Source organism: Scyliorhinus canicula, chromosome 10 (genome assembly GCF_902713615.1).
Source record: "Scyliorhinus canicula chromosome 10, sScyCan1.1, whole genome shotgun sequence".
In the NCBI taxonomy this organism is placed as follows: domain Eukaryota; kingdom Metazoa; phylum Chordata; class Chondrichthyes; order Carcharhiniformes; family Scyliorhinidae; genus Scyliorhinus; species Scyliorhinus canicula.
The window spans coordinates 21102650-21124988 of NC_052155.1; the positions used below are offsets into that span (position 1 = coordinate 21102650).

A 22339-nucleotide genomic window follows, 5' to 3' on the forward strand; every position below is an offset into this window, starting at 1 on the left:
TGGCTTTATATTGCTATGGTGCTTATTTAGACTTTGATCTTGATTATTGGTACAGCTCATTTCTTAATATGAAACTAACTTTGAAATCTGTTCATTAGAACAATAGTCCATTCATATTGTCAGTAAAAATGTTGTTTTTATCTCCAATTAGATTGTGGATGTGTCAGGCTTTGTACCTCTGTTTAAGGTATGTGTTTTGTCATGACCTAAGGTTATGAATACTGAAATCCTTACTTTAAAATGGGTATTAAAGACTGGGCTTTAATATTTACATTAACATAGTCTTTTACCTATCAAAAAGAGGTGATTTTCTTCAGATCCCATTCCACAAATTTCCACTACACTCGCTTGCTCCTGACTTGCGGATGTGACCTCCTCCGGAGTGCTCCCTGCCCAATTGGAAGCCAAGCCTTTCAATCCGACTGACATCCAGGCAGGTTTGCTGTCAATCAGAAACCTATACTCGTTAAAACATCCGTGGCTTTCCCAACCAAAACTCTGCCTTCCATGCGGAAAACCTGCCCCTGTTAATATAGAGCCTCAAAGTCAAAGGTGGTTGATCCCGTGCAAACTATCATGTGTCGGATCTATTGTCAACATTGGAGAACAATAGCCTTTGCGGGCTCTGGTTCAGCAGAATGACACTTAGAGAGTAATACCGTTTGCAAACAAGGTTGACTACAAACATGTAAGAGTATGAGCGGAATTCCATAAGATTGTAAGTTGTACATGACTGGAATGAGTTTGGCAAAATACCCATTTCTTATTTAATGTTCATTTATATTCTGATGTATTTGTAATCAGAATTATGCATCTTCAACTGTGGCCTAGTGCTTCCAAACTGGTGCTTCATACTGTTTGCACTGTATGGTGAAATGCAAACCTTCACACTGTTTCCATGTCCTATCCCAGCGTGTTCTTGTCCATTCAGATCATTCATTGGAAGTTGAGGCGTAAATGCAGCCAACCTGTCTCAATAATACATTTAAAGCAGGTTCACCAGTTGGTCTCCCAGTCACAAGACAAGAAAAACAATTTCAGCAATCTCTTAAACCCGTACACGTTCACAGAAGGAAAGCTTAAAGCTTGTCTAAAGATCATGGAAATTCACATGGATAGTTCTTTTGCCGCAACTTTCAGCCTGAAGTGTAGCATTTATCGGCTTTTACAACATCTTTGGTTAACTGAAGTCGGTACAGAGTTGTGGGTGAATTGCTTTTTGGCACGCTGAAACAATTTTGGAATAAATACCCTGCTTTACCCCAGGACTTCAATGCAAATATTTCTATGTCAACAGAACATTGTAGGAATGTAGTTTCATTGCTTATGAGATCTTTATCGACATGAATTCATTTATTTGCAAAGATTTCTCCAGGGGTTAGACATTACCATAAACTCAGCACATCTGACTTGATCTTTATTAAAATCAGATTTTGGATTTAATTTACTTGATTGAATGAGTCTTCACCACTGCTTGTCCATGTCTCTTTCCAAATTATCTCTGGTGACTTTATTGCAACTGAAGTTCATTACAAAATAATCACAGCTTGTGTAAAATGGCTTCCAAAGTCCAGCAATTAGCGTAGTAAACAGTTTGACTTTTAAAGGACAACTGTCTTATATACCAAGGGCGCAGAAAAGATGAAAGTGATACATTGACAGAGTCCTTTGGGGGGCCCTTGGCCGGAGATACATAGGTTTACATAGAACATACAGTGCAGAAGGAGGCCATTCGGCCCATCGAGTCTGCACCGACCCACTCAAGCCCTCACTTCTGTCATAATATACACACAGGTATATGATGATGCACAGACAGGCAGTGATTGGCACACAGGATGACCAATGAACACACAGAACACAGCAGCCAATCACCAGACAGGACACGATCACTTTAAAGCCAGAGGCACTAGTTTTCCTGCTCTCTTGGGATGCAGCCTCTGAGACAGTCAGAGCTCGTGAGCAACAACTAGAACATACACCATGTGGTAGTAAGATAGTCTGGTCAGGTTAGCCTCAGGTCTCCAGTCAAGTCAGCATAGTGTCAACCGATAATTAAAGTATGTATGATAGTTAAGAGTTCAATAAAATCGAATTGCATTTCTTCAAGTGTTGGAAGCCTGTCTCTCTCACTGCTGCAGTCCTCGCAGACCCAGCTTACCCAACACATCAACTTCCACCCTATCCCCTTAACCCAATAACCCCTCCTAACCTTTTGGTCACTAAGGGCAATTTATCATGGCCACTCAACCTAATCTGCACGTCTTTGTACTGTGGGAGGAAACCGGAGCACCTGGAGGAAACCCACGCAGACACGGGGAGAACGTGCAGACTCCGCACAGACAGTGACCCAGCGGGGAATCGAACCTGGGACCCTGGCGCTGTGAAGCCACAGTGCTATCCACTTGTGCTACCGTGATGCGCAGAGTGGGAGAAAGCCCAGCGCTGCCTCTTCCTGGGAAGGCCAGTTGTATCATGTGGCACTCAAACACTTGACAGGCCAGTGATGGACTCTTCCCTGGGTTCAAGGACACTGGGTCCTACCCACCGAGAACTGCCAACCAATCACAGACTATTAAGCTAGCGTCACCAGGGAGACAGTGGCTGCTAAATACACACCAACCACCTGAGACTGAGGATCATCAGTGGATCCCAGGCCATAGGTGAGCAATGAAGAGAGAGGTTCGCGTGGTCGGGTCACCAGGAGGAGGTTGGCAGCACGGGCAGCGAGTTCACTCTCAGTGCCCTACTGTGCCACTGTGGTGCCGTCTACGTAGCGAGTGCCCTGAAGTGAGTGCAGGATGAAGCCCTTGAGTGGGCATTAATTGGAATTTTAGGGGTCTCAATTTGTAGCAGGGTAGGAGGGCAGTTCATGGACATTCCCACCACAGACTCAATAGAGGTGGAGGAAGGAGGATGTTGGGATCCCCATATGCCACATTCCAGCCTGATTAAATGCCTCCCTGCCAACAAACTCACCACAGGTGGGGTAAGTGGGGGGCAGAAGATGCCAGTCATTATGTTCATTATGACAATGTATTACCAATGCAATGAAGCTTTCATGATGCAATAATGTGCTTTTATCACAATTTATATTATTGTAACATATGTTTGCCAGACAAGCAAAAAAATTTGCCAAACATTTTTACATGCATGGCAATGTAAAGTGCACATTGCATGTTATTCTATGCTTAGTTAGCAAGGGGATGTTTCAATGCATTTTGTCTTATTTTAAAGTAAACTACACATTCTTCAAGATCAAGATTCTCTCTGAATCTGTTAACCATTCAGATTTATATGAGAGATCTCCCAGAAGCATTTCCCTTCTTCAATTCTCTGACCAAAGGCCCAACTCACAGTGCCACGATCTTCAGTACAGAAAGAGCAAGGAGGCAGCTCCCTAACCATCTCAGCTGGAACAGGGATCAAACTCCTTACTGTTGGCACCAAAGCGATCCACAGCAGCTCCAGTGTTCAGCCAACTGAGCCTACCAGTCCCTCAAACGATCCAAGTTGCTGTGGCAATATATATTTTGACATGAATGTTGTACACCTGGAGTTATGGGCAGTGATGATAGAGGCTCCAGTTTCTTTCCATCACATCGCTGACCAGGAATCTTTCCTGCTCTTACCACCTACCATTGGCGTGTGTCGGGAGGATTTAGAAATTGATGCTCAATATGTTTGGCCATGTTACAAACACCTTTTTTTACCCATTAATTGCTGGTATGGGACTTGAATCCAAACCTTCTAGTTCAGAGGCAGAAATGCTGTCCCCTGTGTAATGATACCTCCTCTTACTTTTTACTGTCTATGATCCCAACTGTACTATTCTTCTTCAATTCTAGTTTCACAATAATGTTAAAGAATTGGGGCTAGATTCTCCGCTAGCATGATTCGCCGTTGTGCCGGCAGCGCACCCACGCCCGGGGGGATTTCCCGATGGCCTGAGGCGGCCCACAATAGGAAACGCCATTGGCTGGCAGGCAGGACAGAGAATCCCGTTGAAAATTGATGTGACGGGCGGAGAATCCCGCCGTGGATCTGCCATGAAATCCAGAATGCTAACTGATAGGAGAGAAATGAGATAGAGAAATAACATAGAAAATATTATTCCTTTGAACAGCATAAGTATTGGGGTTCTGTAATGGTATGTTTCTGGTTTACCTCTAATTTTATTCCCTCATTGCTTCTTTCACTCAATCAATTCTGTTTATTCTCTGCTCTGAACCATCTTTCCGTTCTGATGAAATCACAACAATCCATCATTGTTTTCATCAGTTTGATTCCAGAGTAATTTTCAGTATTAAACTGGGAGGGGGGGGCAGTAAATATTCACCCGAAATGGGAGAGACTTGTATAGATGATCACTTTAAACAAAGTGAGTGAGAAAAGCTGAAAAGGGAGGGGTTAATCTAATCTCCGATAGATATTACTTCAGATGATCAAATACTTGATCAAAGAGGTCAGTTTTCAGGACAGTCTTAAAGGAGGAAGGTGAGGTAGAGAGGTTTAGGCAGGGAATTCCCGAGTTGGGAACTAGGCAACTGAAGGCGTAATCATCACTGGTGGACCAGCTAAAACTGGGCATACACGAGAGAATAAGAGGAGTGCAGATATCTTGTGTTAAGGAACTCAGAAGGTAGTAAAACAGGGACAGAAACAAAAGGCAGTAAGGGGGAAAGTGTAAGGCAGAGGAGCCAGAGTCAAAAATCAAAAAAGGTGACAGTATAAGGTACAGTGACTGAGGGAAGCTCAGTGAATAGGCCCAGTAATACTCAAAGGAATAAAACGGGAAGTAAAAGCATAAATGGAAAGCGACGTGGCAGGTTGTTACATGAAGATATGGGTTCAACGACAAGGAAAATGAGGAGAAAAGTTAAGAGGAAAAATAACTTAGGAGAGGTTACTGATCAAGGTGTTAAGATTCAAAACAGAAGTATAAAAGCCAACATTAGTGTACTTTACCTGACTGCTTGTATTTGGAATAACGTAAATGAGTTGATGGTGCAAATCATCATGAATGACTATGATTTAGTGGCCATTACTGAAACATGTTTAAAGGATGGTCACGACTGGGAGTTAAACATCCGAGGGTATCAAACTATGCGGAAGGACAGAGTGGATGGTAAGGGAGGTGTTGTAGCTCTGTTATTTAAGGATGACATCCGGGCAATAGTAAGGGATGACATGGTATGGAGGATATGGTTGAATCCATTTGGGTGGAAATCTGGAATAGTAAGGCGAAAAAGTCACTGATAGGAGTAGTCTATAGGCCACCAAATAGTAACATTATGGTGGGGCAGGCAATAAACAAAGAAATAACTGATGCATGTAGAAATGGTACAGCGGTTATCATGGGAGATTTTAATCTACATGTCGATTGGTTTAACCAGGTCAGTCAAGGCAGCCTTGAGGAGGAGTTTATAGAATGTATCCGTGATAGTTTCCTCGAACAGTACGTAATGGAACCTACAAAGGAACAAGCGGTCCTAGATCTGGGCCTGTGTAATGAGACAGGATTGATTAATGATCTCATAGTTAGGGATCCTCTCGGAAGGAGCGATCACAATATGGTGGAATTTAAAATACAGATGGAGGGTGAAAAGGTAAAATCAAACACTAGTGTTTTGCGCTTAAACAAAGGAGATTACAATGGGGTGAGAGAAGAGCTAGCTAAGGTAGACTGGGAGCAAAGACTTTATGGTGAAACAGTTGAGGAACAGTGGGGAACCTTCCAAGCAATTTTTCACAGTGCTCAGCAAAGTTTTATACCAACAAAAAGGAAGGACGGTAGAAAGAGGGAAAATCGACCGTGGATATCTAAGGAAATAAAGGAGAGTATCAAATTGAAGGAAAAAGCATACAAAGTGGCAAAGATTGGTGGGAGACTAGAGGACTGGGACATCTTTAGGGGGCAACCAGGGAGTTAATAGTGGGGAACGCAGTGATGGTGCAGGTGCTAAATAAAAATTTTGCCTCAGTTTTTATGGTGGGGGGCACCAGTACCATCCCAATAGTAACAGGTATTAAGAGGTAATAGAAAGGGAGGAACTTAGAGAAACCATCATCAATAGGGAAAAAGTACTGACCAAACTATTGGGATTGAAGGCAGACAGGTCCCCAGGGCCTGATGGCCTACATCCTCGAGTCTGCAAGGAAGTCACAGTGGAGACAGTGGATCCATTGGTTATAACATTCCAAAATTCCCTGGAAGTGGGAAAGGTTCCAGTGGATTGGGAAAATTCAAATATAACACCCTTATTCAAAAAGGCAGAATGTAGGAAAGTATAGGCCAGTTAGTTTAACATTTGTCATTGGGGAGTTATTAGAATCCATTAGTAAGGATGTAATAACAGGACATTTGGAAAGTCAAACCACATTCCATCAGAGTCAGCATGGTTTTATGAAGAATGGATCATTTTTGACTAATTTGCTAGAGTTCTTCAAAGATGTAACAAGCCAAGTGGATAAGGGGGATCTTGTAGATGTAGTACATCTGGGCTCTCAGAAAGCATTTGATTAGGCGCCCCACAGAAGGTCAATACACAAAGTAAGATCACATGTGGTTAGCTTGGATAGAAGACTGGCTAACTGACAACTTTTTCTTTTTGGCAAGACGTAACTCGTGGGTTGCCACAGGGTTTGGTCCTTGGGCCCTAACTGTTTACAATATATATTAATGACAGATTCAGGGATCGAAGATTCTATAGCCAAATTTGGACATTTCATTAAAATAGCTGAGATAGTTGTGGTGGTATGAATAGGTGCAGAGCACTGATTTCCCATTGGCTCTGGCTGGTCATGTGCCTCTCGGCTGATTGGCTGGGACTAGTCATGTGACTGTTCACCAATTGGTTGAGAGGCAAGTAAACCCCACCTCCGAGGCGGGGTATAAGTACCCAGAGTTCCCGGCGGTCGACCTTTTACTGTAGTCGACCACCGGGCTAACATCTAGCTGATTAAAGCCTGAGTTTGGACCTTCATCGTATCTCGCGTCCATTGATGGTGCATCAATAGTAAATTGCAATGAGGAAATAAGAAATTAACAAATGGATATAGACAGGTTAAATTGTGCAGATGGTACAAAGAACAAAGAACAATACTGCACAGGAACAGGCTCTTTGGCCCTTCAAGCCTGTACCGGTCATGATACCAACCTATTTGCCAATGATCCTTTTCCTCAGAAGAAAAAATATTTTCACTGTTTCCACTCTATCAAAATCTTTCATAATTTCATAGATCACCCCCCTCAGCCTTCTTTTTCCAAGTAAGAAGTCTTACAACACCAGGTTAAAGTCCAACAGGTTTGTTACAAACACTAGCTTTCGGAGCACTGCTCCTTCCTCAGGTAACAAACCTGTTGGACTTTAACCTGGTGTTGTAAGGCTTCTTACTGTGCTCACCCCAGTCCAACGGCAGCATCTCCACATCATTCTTTTTCCAAGAGAAAAGAAGCTCATCCTGTTCATCCTTTCCTGATACATAGATACAGCTTTTCTGATATCATCCTTTTAAATCTACTCTGTACCATCTCCCGTGCCTCCATAACCTTTGTATAATCTGGTGACTGGAACTACACACAGTACATGAAGTGCGATCTAAGTGAGGTTCAATAAAAGTTTTGGATAACGTCTGAATAACTTGTAAATTTTGTGTAGCTTTTGTATAACCTTGTGCTTGGTTGCTTTTTCTGTGGCCTGTGTTGTATGTTGTATGTTCAGGCTAACCTGTGTTGTATGTTGTATGTTCAGGCTAACCTGTGTTGTATGTTGTATGTTCAGGCTAACCTGTGCTGTATGTTGTATGTTCAGGCTAACCTGTGTTGTGTGTTGTATGTTCAGGCTAACCTGTGTTGTATGTTGTATGTTCAGGCTAACCTGTGTTGTGTGTTGTATGTTCAGGCTAACCTGTGTTGTATGTTGTATGTTCAGGCTAACCTGTGTTGTGTGTTGTACGTTTAGGTCTCATGAAGAGTTTTGAAGTCTAGTATAGTTGAACATTAGTCTTGATTGGTAAGAAAGAGGATGAATGCAGCTCCAACAACACTTGGAAAGCTTGATAACATCCAGGACAAAACAGCCTGCCTGATTGGCAACCCATCCACAAACATTCACTCTCTTCACCACTGACACACCGTGGCAGCCCTATGCACCATCCACAATATACACTGCAGGAACTCACCAAGGTTATTTATACAGCACTTTCCAAACCTACAACCAATGCCACAGGAACACCACAACCTGGAAGCTCCTCTCCAAAGCACTCACCATCCCGACTTGGAAATATATTGTTGTTCTTTCACTCTCCAGGTGGTGAACTGCATTCTTGAACCGCTGCACTCTAACTGGTGTAGGTATACCCACTGTGCTGCAAGGGACGGAGTTCCAGAATTTTGACCAAGAGACTGTGGAAGAACAGTGATATAATTCCAAGTCAGGATGGTGAGTGACTTGGTGGGGAGCTTCCAGGTGGTAGTGTTCCTCAGTGTCTGCTGCTCTTGTCTTTCTGGATGGTATTTCCGTGGGTTTGGAAGGTTCTCTTTAGGGTTAGCCTTGCCAGCAATGCCTACATCCCATGGTGAATAATAACCATGCACATATATACAAGGTTTGGCCCAGGCTATAAGCTAACTCCATGCTTGCTTGTACACAGGTCTTTGTCCAGTCCACAATTGACTCCAGTCTCAGGTCAAGTATCTCTTCACTTCAGACTAATAACAGTACTGTTTCCAAGTCCCCCATTAGCCCTTGCTGTGCCACATACCCTTATACGCTAATTCCCTCCAAGTCTTTACCCAACATATTTACATTGCAATTGTGCTACCCCACCCCTTCCCCACGCCAAGTCTCTGACTTTATGTATTCAGAAGATCAGGTGGCTTGATAATTCTTCCAGATCCCATTTGAAGTGCTAGGCTCTGTTGATTTGGGCAACCTTCATTGATTCAGAGTTTGAGTTTAGTCTGCGTTTCTGGCACTTGCTTGTCTTCTTCTAACACACGTTTTCTGCTCCTTGGAGTTGAACTTCTGATTGTCAAGTCCCCATTTGCTATGCTGGGGAACCACCAGCTTGTCTTGTTCATTTCGGAGAGTGTGTTTACTTCATTCATTCACGGTATGAACCTGTTTTTCCTTTTTCCACATGGTTTGCTGTAATATCTGTGGGAGATGGAGGTGTTTCTCCCTGTTGTTGGGATGTTCCTTTTCAATGTGCTCACCTTGCAGTTTGACTTTTATCACAACATTATGTTTATCCGTGTGTCTCTGTGCATCACTGAGGTGAACTCTGGCTAGTTGATAGTCACTAGTTCCTTACTCCAGTATCATCTTGCAGCTTTGTAGTTGGCTGGAGGTTGCAATGTCTATGCCATGGTGCTTACAGGTGGTGTGACAGCAACTATTGGAGCCTCGGGTTAGGCTTCATTCACTTAAAAAGCACAATTGTGACTCTTCATGGTGTGGTATCTCTATCTCATGAACTGTCTTGGGACCTTCCTCTATCCTTTTGGGTGTTGTAGCTTTGTCAAGCTTTTATGAAGTATCCCAATCGGCTGCAGTTGAAACACTGCACTGAGATTGCTAGATATTGCTCTCATCTATGAGATTGCTCAGCTCCAAAGTGCTGATTTGGTTGCTCACACTCTTTTGGTTAATTATTCACATGGCCTTTTCTAGAGTCAGATCTTCCCTGCGCGATAGTGTTTCTGGAAGGAATTATTGTCATTCTGACAATAATTCTGTCCCTTATGAAACATAAAACATTGAAAAATAGAAGCAGGACGAGTCGATAGGGCCTTTCGAGCTGCGCCACCATTCAATATGATCATGGATCATCATCCAACTCAGTAACCTGTTCCCACTTTCACCCTATATTTTTTGATTCCTTTAACCCTAAGAGCTATATCTAAGGAGGCAACCATAGCTGACAAGGGAAGTCAAGGACAGCAAAAAAGCAAAACAAAAAGAATACAAGGTGGTGAAGATTAGTGGGAAGACAGAGGATTGGGAAACCTTTAAAAGCGAGCAGAGGGCAACTAAGTGAGCAATAAGGGGGAGAAGATGAAATATGAATCTAAGCTAGCTCGTAATATAAAAGAAGATAGCAAGAGTTTTTTTCAATGTATAAAAGGTAATAGAGAGGCAAGAATAGACATTGGACCACTGGAAAATGAGGCTGAAGAAGTTACTGAATGGTTACTTTGCATCAGTCTTCACGGTGGACGACACCAGTGGGATACCAGAACTTTAGGCGAATCAGGGGCAGAGGGGAATGCAATGGCCATTACTAAGGAGAAGGTTCTGGGGAAGCTGAAAAGTCTGAAAGTGGATAAATCACCTGGACCGGGTGGACTACACCCCAGGGTTCCAAAGGAGATAGCTGAGGAGGAGATTGTGGAGGCATTGGTGATGATCTTTCAGGAATCCCTGGAGGTGGGGAGGGTCCCAGAGGACTGGAAAGTGGCTAATATAACACCCTGTTTAAGAAGGGATGGAGACAGAAGGTGGAAAATTATAGGCCGGTTAGCCTGACTTTGATCATTGGTAAGATTTTAGAGTCCATTATTAAAGATGAGATTGCAGAGTACTTGGAAGTGTATGACAAAATAGGGCTGAGTCAGCATGGCTTCGTCAAGGGGACGTCATGTCTGACAAATCAGTGAGCGTTCTTTGTGGAGGCAACAAGGAAGTTAGACAAAGGAGAACAAGTTGACATGATCTATTTAGATTTCCGGAAGGCATTTGACAAGGTGCCGTATAGGAGGCTATTGAATAAGTTAAGAGTCCATGGTGTTAAGGGTAAGATCCTGGCATGGATAGAGGATTGGCTGACTGGCAGAAGGCAGAGAGTGGCGATAAGGGAATCTTTTTCAGGATGGCAGCTGGTGACTAGTGGTGTATCTCAGGGGTCTGGGCTGGGAACACTTTACACAATATACATAAATGATCTGGAAGAAGAAACTGAAGGCACTGTTGCTAAGTTTGCAGATGATACAAAGATTTGTAGAGGGACAGGTAGTATTGAGGAAGTAAAGGGGCTGCAGAAGGACTTGAACAGGCTGGGAGAGTGGGCAGAGAAGTGGGAGATGGAATGCAATGTGGAAACGTGTGAGGTTATGCACTTTGGAAGGAGGAATGGAGGCATAGACTATTTTCTAAATGGGGAAACGTTTAGGAAATCAGATGCACAAAGGGACTTGGGAGTCCTTGTTCATGATTTTCTTATGGTTAACATGCACATTCAGTTGGCAGTCAGGAAGGCAAATGCAATGAAAATGCATGTCAAGAGGGCTAGAATACAAGACCAGGGATGTATATCTGAGGCTGTATAAGGCTCTGGTCAGACCCCATTTGGAGTATTAGAACATAGAACATAGAACGATACAGCGCAGTACAGGCCCTTCGGCCCACGATGTTGCACCGACATGGGAAGTCAAAAACTAAAGGCCATCTAACCTACACTATGCCTTTATCATCCATATGCTTATCCAATAAACTTTTAAATGCCCTCAATGTTGGCGAGTTCACTACTGTTGCAGGTAGGGCATTCCACGGCCTCACCACTCTTTGCGTAAAAAACTTACCTCTGACCTCTGTCCTATATCTATTACCCCTCAATTTAAGGCTATGTCCCCTCGTGCTAGCCACCTCCATCCGCGGGAGAAGGCTCTCCCTGTCCACCCTATCTAACCCTCTGATCATTTTGTATGCCTCTATTAAGTCACCTCTTAACCTTCTTCTCTCTAACGAAAACAACCTCAAGTCCATCAGCCTTTCCTCATAAGATTTTCCCTCCATACCAGGCAACATCCTGATAAATCTCCTCTGTACCTGTTCCAAAGCTTCCACGTCCTTCCTATAATGAGGGACCAGAACTGTACGCAATACTCCAAACGTGGCCGTACCAGAGTTTTGTACAGCTGCAACATGACCTCATGGCTCCGGAACTCAATCCCTCTACCAATAAAGGCCAACACACCATAGGCCTTCTTCACAACCCTATCAACCTGGGTGGCAACTTTCAGGGATCTATGTACATGGACACCGAGATCCCTCTGCTCATCCACACTACCAAGAATTTTACCATTAGCCAAATATTCCGCATTCCTGTTATTCTTTCCAAAGTGGATCACCTCACACTTCTCCACATTAAACTCCATTTGCCACCTCTCAGCCCAGCTCTGCAGCTTATCTATGTCCCTCTGTAACCTGCAACATCCTTCCGCACTGTCTACAACTCCACCGACTTTAGTGTCGTCTGCAAATTTACTCACCCAACCTTCTGCGCCCTCCTCTAGGTCATTTATAAAAATGACAAACAGCAACGGCCCCAGAACAGATCCTTGTGGTATGCCACTCGTAACTGAACTCCATTCTGAACATTTCTAATCAACCACCACCCTCTGTCTTCTTTCAACTAGCCAATTTCTGATCCACATCTCTAAATCACCCCCAATCCCCAGCCTCCGTATTTTCTGCAATAGCCGACCGTGGGGAACCTTATCAAACGCTTTACTGAAATCCATATACACCACATCAACTGCTCTACCCTCGTCTACCTGTTCAGTCACCTTCTCAAAGAACTCGATAAGGTTTGTGAGGCATGACCTACCCTTCACAAAACCATGCTGACTATCCCTAATCATATTATTCCTATCTAGATGATTATAAATCGTATCTCTTATAATCCTCTCCAAGACTTTACCCACAACAGACGTGAGGCTCACCAGCCTATAGTTACCGGGGTTATCTCTACTCCCCTTCTTGAACAAAGGGACCACATTTGCTATCCTCCAGTCCTCTGGCACTATTCCTGTAGCCAATGATGACATAAAAATCAAAGCCAAAGGCTCAGCAATCTCTTCCCTGGCTTCCCAGAGAATCCTAGGATAAATCCCATCAGGCCCCGGGGACTTATCTATTTTCACCTTGTCCAGAATTGCCAACACTTCTTCCCTACGCACCTCAATGCCATCTATTCTAATAGCCTGGGTCTCAGCATTCTCCTCCACAACATTATCTTTTTCCTGAGTGAATACTGACAAAAAGTATTAATTTAGTATCTCGCTTATCTCCTCAGCCTCCACACACAACTTCCCACCACTGTCCTTGACTGGCCCTACTCTTACCCTAGTCATTCTTTTATTCCTGACATACCTATAGAAAGCTTTTGGGTTTTCCTTGATCCTACCTGCCAAAGACTTCTCATGTCCCCTCCTTGCTCGTCTTAGCTCTCTCTTTAGAACCTTCCTCGCTTCCTTGTAACTATCAAGTGCCCCAACTGAAACTTCACGCCTCATCTTCACATAGGCCTCCTTCTTCCTCTTAACAAGAGATTCCACTTCTTTGGTAAACCACGGTTCCCTCGCTCGACCCCTTCCTCCCTGCCTGGCTGGTACGTACTTATCAAGAACACGCAAGAGCTGTTCCTTGAACAAGCTCCACATATCCAGTGTGCCCAACCCTTGCAGCCTACTTCTCCAACCTACACATCCTAAGTCATTTCTAATGGCATCATAATTATTGTGAGCAGTTTTGGGCCCTGTATCTGAGGAAGGATGTGCTGGCCTTGGAAAGGGTCCAGAGGAGGTTCACTAGAGTGATCCCTGGAATGAAGAGCTTGTCGCATGAGGAACGGTTGAGGACTCTGTGTCTGTACTCGTTGGAGTTTAGAAGGATGAGGGGGGATGTTATTGAAAATTACAGGATACTGAGAGGCCTGGGGAGAGTGGACGTGGAGAGGATGTTTTCACTGGTAGGAAAAACTAGAACACGAGGCCGCAGCCTGAGACTAAAAGGATAATCCTTTAAAACAGAGATGAGGAGGGTGGTGAATCTGTGGAACTATTTACCACAGAAGGCTGTGGAGGCCAAATCACTGAGTGTCTTTACGGCAGAGATAGATAGGCTCTTGATCAATAAAGGGATCAGGAGTTATGGGGAGAAGGCAGGAGAATGGGGATGAGAAACATATCAACCACAATTCAATGGTGGAGGAGCGCCAATGGGCCAAATGGCCTAATCCTGCTCCTATACCTTATGGCCTTATGGTCTTAACATATCATTTGCTTCCTTTACCACCTGCTGCACCTGCATGTTTACCTTCAGTGACTGGTGTACGAGGACACCCATGTCTCATTGTACATTCCCTCTCTTGATTTATAGACATTCAGTTACTAATCTGCCTTCCTATTTTTGCTACCAAAGTGGCTAACATTTATCTACATTATACTTCATCTGCCATGCATTTGCCCACCAACTCAGCTTGTCTAAATCAGACTGAAGCATCTCTGCATCCTCCTCACAGCTCACCCTCCCATTCAGCTTTATGTCATCTGAAAATCTGGAGATCCAGTGAAAAGCACATTGGGTGTGGCAAACTGCCTTGGTCACTTTAAAGATAGAATTTATTAATGGAAGGAATTAGAAACTGCTGGTTGAAACTGGATCAGAATCACAGGGAAAGGACCATTCCCAGTCAAGTCAGAATACAGGGTGTTGGGCCACGACCTTGAAAGGGGTTTTGGTTTATTGGATCTTGTTATTGAATTGGAACATCTAAAGGGGGAATTCATTAAGTGTTATATAGATAGATTACTGTAGCTCTTGTGTTGTCTTTATGTTTGTAATTAATTTAAAAATTCTTGCTGTGTTTATATATATATATGTTAACTACATTCTTAGAATAAACCTTGTTTTGATTAAAGTGCCTAAGAAGTCTGATGAATCACACCTGAACCGAAGGCTTTTGTGCTCATCCTAGCTAAATTCAACATAAAGGTTATGGGCGAGATTCTCAGCAAATGCGGAGAATCGTAAAGGCTGTCGTGGGACAGGCCGTGACCCGCGGCAGCCTTCACGCCCACTTCCGGGGCCGATTCTCCCCCCCGGGCGGGGCTAGGAGCACGGCCCTGTGCGTCACGGTCGTCAAGGCCACACGTCAAGCGTCACGCTGGCTGATGCGGCCGACGTCATCGGCCGCGCATGCGCAGTTGGCGTCTTTTCCCTCAGCCGCCCCGCCGCAAGACGTGGTGGCTTGATCTTGCGGTGGGGGAGGGGGGCGGAGGGAAAAGAATGCGTCCGTTACGGACGCACGGCCCGCGATCGGTGGGCACCAATCGCGGGCCTATGCCCCCCTTGGCACGGCCGTGGTACTGCCGTGCCAATTGGGCCCCCAGATGCCCCAAACGGTATCTGCCGCCCGTTTCACGACGGCAGCGAGCAGGTGTGTTTGCTGCCGTGTTGAAACGGGCGTGAAGGCCCGGCCGCTCGGCCCATCGGCCTCGGAGAATCGCCGCTCGCCGTAAAAAACAGCGAGCGGCAATTCGTGGCGTGGGTCGGGCGTGGGGGGGGGGGAGAGAATAGCGGGATGGCGTGAAAAATGTCGGGAGGCCCTCCCACTATTCTCCCACCTGGTGTGGGGGGCGGAGAATCGTGCCCGGTAGGTCAGGTGAACTTCATAATACACTTTGGAGTTTCTAAGCCCTGTCTAGTCACTGCCTGCCATTTGGAAAAAGACCCATTTATTCCCATTCCCAACCAGTTTTCTGTCAATCTCAATACACCACCTCCAATCCCATGCACTTTAATTTTACACGCTAATCTCGTATGTGGGACCTAGTTGAAAGCTTTCCAAAAGTCCAAATAAACCACATCCACTGGCTCCTCCTCATCAACTCTACTACTTACATCCTCAAAGAATTCCAGTAGATTTTTTAAGCATGATTTCCCTTTCTGACTCGGTCCGATCCTGCCACTGTTTTCTAAGTGCTCTGCTAGTAAATGTTTTATAATGGATTCTTGAATTGTTCCCAAATATATGCAGGCAGTATGGATTGGCAGACTGACTGGTCTATAATTCCCTGTTTTCTCTTTACCTCCTTTTTAAATACTGATGTTACATTAGCTACCCTCCAATCTGTACGAACTGTTCCAGAATCTATAGAACCTTGAAAGATGACCACCAATGCTTCCACTTTTTCAAGAGCTATGGGATGCAGAATATCAGGCCCTGCGGACTTATCGGCCTTAGATCCCATCGATTTGCCTAAAACCATTTCCCTACTAATACTGATTTCCTTCAGTTCCTCCCTCTCCCTAAACCCTGTGTTCTGCAACATTTCTGGTACGTTATTTGTAACCTCCTGTTTGAAGACAGAACCAAAGTGTGTATTTAGTTGGTCAGCCATTTCTTTGTTCCCCATTATAAATTCCCTTGTTTCTGAATATAAGGGACCTACATTTGTCTTCACCAATTTTTTCTCTTCCCATACCAATAGACGTTTTTCAGTCAGGCTGGGATTCTTCGTTATGAGTCCAGCCACGAGACTGTTTCACGAGAATGGAGAATTTGGCACACAGTGAAATCTCCCATTCACTGCAGTGGGACTGGAGAATCCCGTTGCCGTAAACCGACGGAGAATCCCGCCCTCAGTTTTATGTTCCCCGCAAGTTTACTCGTGTACTCTATTTTCCTCTTCATCAATCCCTTGATCACCTTTGCTGAATTCTTAACTATTCCCTCTCCTCAGGTCTGTTGTTTTCCCAAGCCAATTTTTATGCATCTTTCTTGGATCTAATACTTAAGTGCTCACTTAAGATACCATAGTCCCAGCCTTCAGCCAATCTGTATAAATAATTTATAAAAGAGTCAATCAGTTCTCCAGGTTGTTGGACATGTTTGTTGAATTTTGCACTCTCTCAAAAAAAAATTATTCTTAGCTTAAAATATGTATTAAATGATTTTAAAATATCTTCAAATTTAGATTTAGATTTAGATTTATTGTCATGTCTACCGAGGTACAGTGAAAAGTACTTATCTGACGATTCTTTTTTCTTTGCCTTGCAATAATATCATTGGCTATCAGCCCTACTGAACAAAGTCATATCGTTCTAATCTTGAGGCGATCATGTATTTTAAAAATATTTTCAGCCAAAGTCCCCAATTTTGTGTTTGGTCTGGCCATTTGGATTCATCCAAATTGGTCTGGTATGTTGAATTGTTGCCCTTGATTGCTTTAAAGTTCAGGTGAGTACAGCTTTAAACCATTTTTCAGAGTCTTCCTGTACTTGTACTTTGGTGGGGTCCTGCGGCAAAGGTGGTCCCAACCTCTTTGTTTTTAGTTTGCAGAGTGATTTACTCAATCAATTACTCTGGGTCACTGTGATACCAGAAGATTTTTAGATGTTTTACAACTGATTCCTGGCTATGGCTGAGATTTTAAAACCTGATTCTTCAGCTTCTCTCAGCTTTTCCATTAACTGTCACCATGTTGTATATTGGTAGGTCTCATGAACAGGTTCTGAATCTTGTACGGTTGCACATTAAGTGTTTATTGATAAAACATAAGTATGTACATATATACAGCGTATAGCCCAAGCTCTGAGCTAATTCCGTGCTTGCTTCTACACAGGTTTCTGTCGAGTACACAATTGACACGAGCCTCAGGTACTGTGTCTCTTTACATTACACTGTGGGTGATACTGTTTTTCAGTCCCACATTAACTCTTGCTATGCCAGATACCTTCATACTATATACAAGGGGCTGGGTTTAGCTAAGGGGCTGGTTTAGCTCACTCAGCTAAATCGCTGGCTTTTCAAGCAGGCCAGCAGCACAGTTCGATTCCTGTACCAGCTGTGCCGGAATGTGGCGACTAGGGGCTTTTCACAGTAACTTCATTGAAGCCTACTCGTGACAATAAGTATTTTTCTATTTTCTATACTATGGTCTGTAAGAAAGAGAGGAAGAAACAAAACTTTGGTCACATCATTAAAGCAGATCGCAGCCAAAGACAGTTGGAGAGGAAGATTGATGGAAAACATAGGAGAGAGAAGCAGTGAAGAAAATAAATGATGGATATAATTGACTGGGTATAGCTGACTTACAAAATTCTCAAGGGGGTGCAGTGCCAAGGGGCCTGGGGTGGCAGAACAGGTGGAGAGAGCAGTTAATAAAGCATGCAGCATTGTGGGCTTTAATAATACGGGCAAACAGTATAAGAGTAAGGAGGTTATGTTGAACTTATATAAGATACTAGTTAGTTCTCAGCTGGGATATTGTACACAGTTCTGGGAGCCACACCATAGGAAGGATGTGAATTCATTGGACAGAGCGCAGAACAGGTTTGCAAGATTGGTTTCAAGGATGGGAAACTTCAGTTGTGAGGATAGATTGGAGAGATTGGAACTGTTGTCCTTGGAGAGAAGAAGGCTAAGAGGAGATTTGATTGAGGTTTGAAAATCATAAGGGTGTTGGATAGAGTAGACAGGGACAAACTGTTCCCGCTTGTAAAAGGATCAAGATTCAGAGGACACAGATTTAAAGTGATTTGCAAAAGGAACAAATGTCATGGAAGAAAAGGTTTTTAACACAATGGTTCAGGTCTGGAATGCACTGCCTGGAAGTGTGGTAGAGGCAGGTTCAATCAATGCTTTCAGGAGGACATTAGATGGTTACTTGAATAGAAACAAGATGTAGGGATATGGGGAAAACAAGGGAATGGCACTAAATCACGATGCTCGTTTGGAGAGCCAGTGCAGACATGATGAAGTAAATGGCCTCCTTCTGCTTTCTAACAGCTCTGTGATTCAGGGATTATGCAGAATTTGTAAGATCAGCACAGGACAGATGGAGGTGGGAATCCATGGCAGTCAACCTTGTGGGAAGAAGATGACACTAACAAATCATAGAATCCCTACAGTGCAGAAGGATGGCATTCGGCCCATCGAGTCTGCACCGATGCTCCGAAAGAGCGCTCTGCTCCCACTGTCCCGCTCTATCTCCAGAACCCAATAACTGAACCGGCACATCTTTCGACACTAACGGGCAATTTAACATGACCAATCTACATCTTTGGGCTGTGGGAGGAAATCGGAGCACCCGGAGGAAGCCCACAGAGTCATAGGGGAGAAAGTGCAACCTCCATACAGTCACCCAAGGCCGGAATTGAACCCGTTCCTTAGCTCTGTGAGATAGCAGTGCTAACCATTGTGCCACCCTGAATGAACCAATCTGTGCTGCAACCATTAGTGAACTCAAAGTTTTACAGTCTGCTGCAAGGGTACCTCCAGTGGAGAGAGATTGTCAAACACTCCAGTACAGCAGGACCTGGTTGTCATGGTACAGGACAAGTTGTTTGACAGCTCCAGGGTCCCGGGTTCGATTCCCGGCTTGGGACACTGTCTGTGTGGAGTCTGCACATGGAAATGTCAGTGGTAGACAGTAAGGAATTTATTTTGAAGGAGAAAAGGTGCATTGGAACGAGGTAGTAATTTTTCTGAAGACTGTGGGTTAGAGCCCATAGTTCCTGTAATAGTGACTACACTTCAAAGTCATTTTGTTAGCGGCAAAGTGCTTTGGGATGTCCTGATGACATGAAAAGCACTACAGAAATGAGAGTTCGTTCTTTAAAATCAAGAATGTCGATAGCATAGAAGAACATGTAATTATAGTTCGTTAACTGCATTTTGATTTTTTGGCATCATGTGAAAGTACATAGAAAGTAGTTATACCAATGTAAACTTTTTAATTTGTAACTTTTAAGTCAAATTTATTATAATTTATCTTCCTTTCATCAGTGGATACTTTTATATGTATTTCAAAACAGGACTATAATTATGTTCATTATAACCTTGGGTTAGATGTTTTAAAGACGCACCGACATAAACCTAATGACCTAACATTAAACACTTTGCAACAAACCCCAACTTTGCCCTGTTATTCAAGAGCAGCAAGCAAGTTTGCTGCCGTTTTCTTAAATGCGATTAACTGACGGTTAAGATTATTGATCTCAGCCATCTGCTAAATCTCTGGATGCAATGGCTGATTAGCCTTTCTTTATGGTGATATCGCATTACTAATAATAACGGCACCATTTTGGAGGTGGAGATAATTTTATGAGATCGGTGATACATTTGGGGCTCAGTGGTACTGAGGCTAATACACGTCAGATGCTTTCTATAAACCACAGCCTAATAGCGGACCTTGAACCTCAATGTTTCTGGGGAAACATCAGTGGCTTGGGACAGAATGGTACAGTACGTGGCATGACCTTAGGAAAGACAGGCAAAATGGAATACAACAATGAAAGGCAGCCAGGGTTGAAGGAGAAAGTCACTCAGATGGAAAAATATACATTTTTCTTACAATACTTTCTTCATTAATCCATGAAGTTTTTTGTAGATAATAAAATTCCCACCTTTGGCCAATCTTGCAGGAGTCAGGCTTCTATGGAAACACCAATTCACGGAGGTGGGGGTTGAAATTAAAAAATGAAGGCCCCAATAGCGGCCATTCCCATAATCTGTCTTCAGTAAGGAGATGAAAACTGGACACAGTTCTCCAGATGCAGTCTCGCTAAAGCCCTGTACAGCTATAGCATCACTTCCCTACTTTTATACTTGACTCCCATTGAACTAAACAACAACATTTACCTTCCTAATCACTTGCTGCACGTTATGATTCATAGAATCATAGAATTTTCAGTGCAGAAGGAGGCCATTCGGCCCATCGAGTCTGCATCGGCGCTTTGAAAGAGCACCCCATTTAAGCCCACACTTCCAACCTATCACCGTAAGCCCCACCCAACCTTTTTGGACACTCAGGGCAATTTAGCATGGCCAGTCCACCTAACCTGCACAGCTTTGGACTGTGGGAGGAAACCGGAGCACCCGGAGGAAACCCACGCAGACACGAAGAGAACGTGTAGACTCCACACAGACAGTGTCCCAAGCCGGGAATTGAACCCGGGACCCTGGAGCTGTGAAACAACTTGTCCTGCACCATGACAACCAGATCCTGCTGTACTGGAGTGTTTGACAATCTCTCTCCACTGAAATGGTATACAGTTTTCCTATTGCTTCTGTGGACAAGTTCACATTTTCCCACATGGTACTCCATCTGCCAAATCTTTCCCTTCTCACTTAAGTCATCTCAATCCTTCTGAAGGCTCTTTGGCCTGAACATTAGATCCCATGGGTTAGCAGAGCTGAAAAACAATCAAGGGCCGGGATTCTCCCCTACCCGGTGGGGCGGGAGGTCCCGGCGTAGCGGAGTGGCGCCAACCACTCCGGCGTCGGGCCTCCCCAAAGGTGCGGAATTCTCCGCACCATTAGGGGCTAGCCCCGCGCTGGAGTGGTTGGCGCCACGCCGACTGATATAGATATAGAGAAATACAGCACAGAACAGGCCCTTCGGCCCACGATGTTGTGCCGAACTATTGTCCTAGGTTAATCATAGAATTTTGGACACTAAGGGCAATTTATCATGGCCAATCCACCCAACCTGCACATCTTTGGACTATGGGAGGAAACCCACGCACACACGGGGAGGATGCGCAGACTCCACACAGACAGTGACCCAAGTCGAAATCGAACTTGGGACCCTGGAGCCGAGAAGCAATTGTGCTATCCACAATGCTACCGTGCTGCCCTTAAGAAGAAATTAATCTACACTCCATTATTCTACCCTAATCCTCAGGTTCAGTCCACCAGGCTAGATGGAATTGAGGTTCAAAAGGAGGAGGTGTTAGCAATTTTGGAAAATGTCAAAATAGATAAGACCCCTGGGCCAGATGGAATTTATCCTAGGATTCTCTGGGAAGCAAGGGAGGAGATTGCAGAGCCTTTGTCCTTGATCTTTATGTCGTCTTTGTCGACAGGAATAGTGCCGGAAGACTGGAGGATAGCAAATGTTGTTCCCTTGTTCAAGAAGGGGAGTAGAGACAACCCTGGTAATTATAGACCTGTGAGCCTTACTTCAGTTGTGGGTAAAATGTTGGAAAAGGTTATAAGAGATAGGGTTTATAATCATCTTGAAAAGAACAAGTTGATTAGCGATAGTCAACACGGTTTTGTGAAGGGTAGGTCATGCCTCACAAACCTTATTTAGTTTTTTGAGAAGGTGACCAAACAAGTAGATGAGGGTAAAGCGGTTGATGCGGTGTATATGGATTTCAGTAAGGCGTTTGATAAGGTTCTCCATGGTAGGCTATTGCAGAAAATATGGAAGTATGGGATTGAAGGTGATTTAGCGGTTTGGATCAGTAATTGGCTAGCTGAAAGAAGACAGAGGGTGGTGGTTGATGGCAAATGTTCATCCTGGAGTTCAGTTACTAGTGGTGTGCCGCAGGGATCTGTTTTGGGGCCACTGCTGTTTGTCATTTTATAAATGACCTGGAAGAGGATGTAGAAGGATGGGTTAGTAAATTTGCAGATGACACGAAGATCGGTGGAGTTGTGGATAGTGCTGAAGGTTGTTATAGGATACAGAGGGACATAGATAAGCTGCAGAGCTGGGCTGAGAGGTGGCAGATGGAGTTTAATGCGGAAAAGTGTGAGGTGG

At 44.0% G+C, this 22339-nt stretch overlaps 1 long non-coding RNA gene across 1 annotated transcript in view; it reads left to right on the forward strand.

The window, feature by feature from the left end:
• Positions 1 to 2703: 2703 nt before the first annotated feature.
• LOC119972927 overlaps positions 2704 to 22339 on the forward strand; it is a 46464-nt gene continuing 26828 nt past the window's right edge. The window contains exons 1-2 of the long non-coding RNA XR_005462176.1: positions 2704 to 2787; positions 17411 to 17445. This is a non-coding gene — a long non-coding RNA (uncharacterized LOC119972927). The remainder of the gene's footprint in view (positions 2788 to 17410; positions 17446 to 22339) is intronic.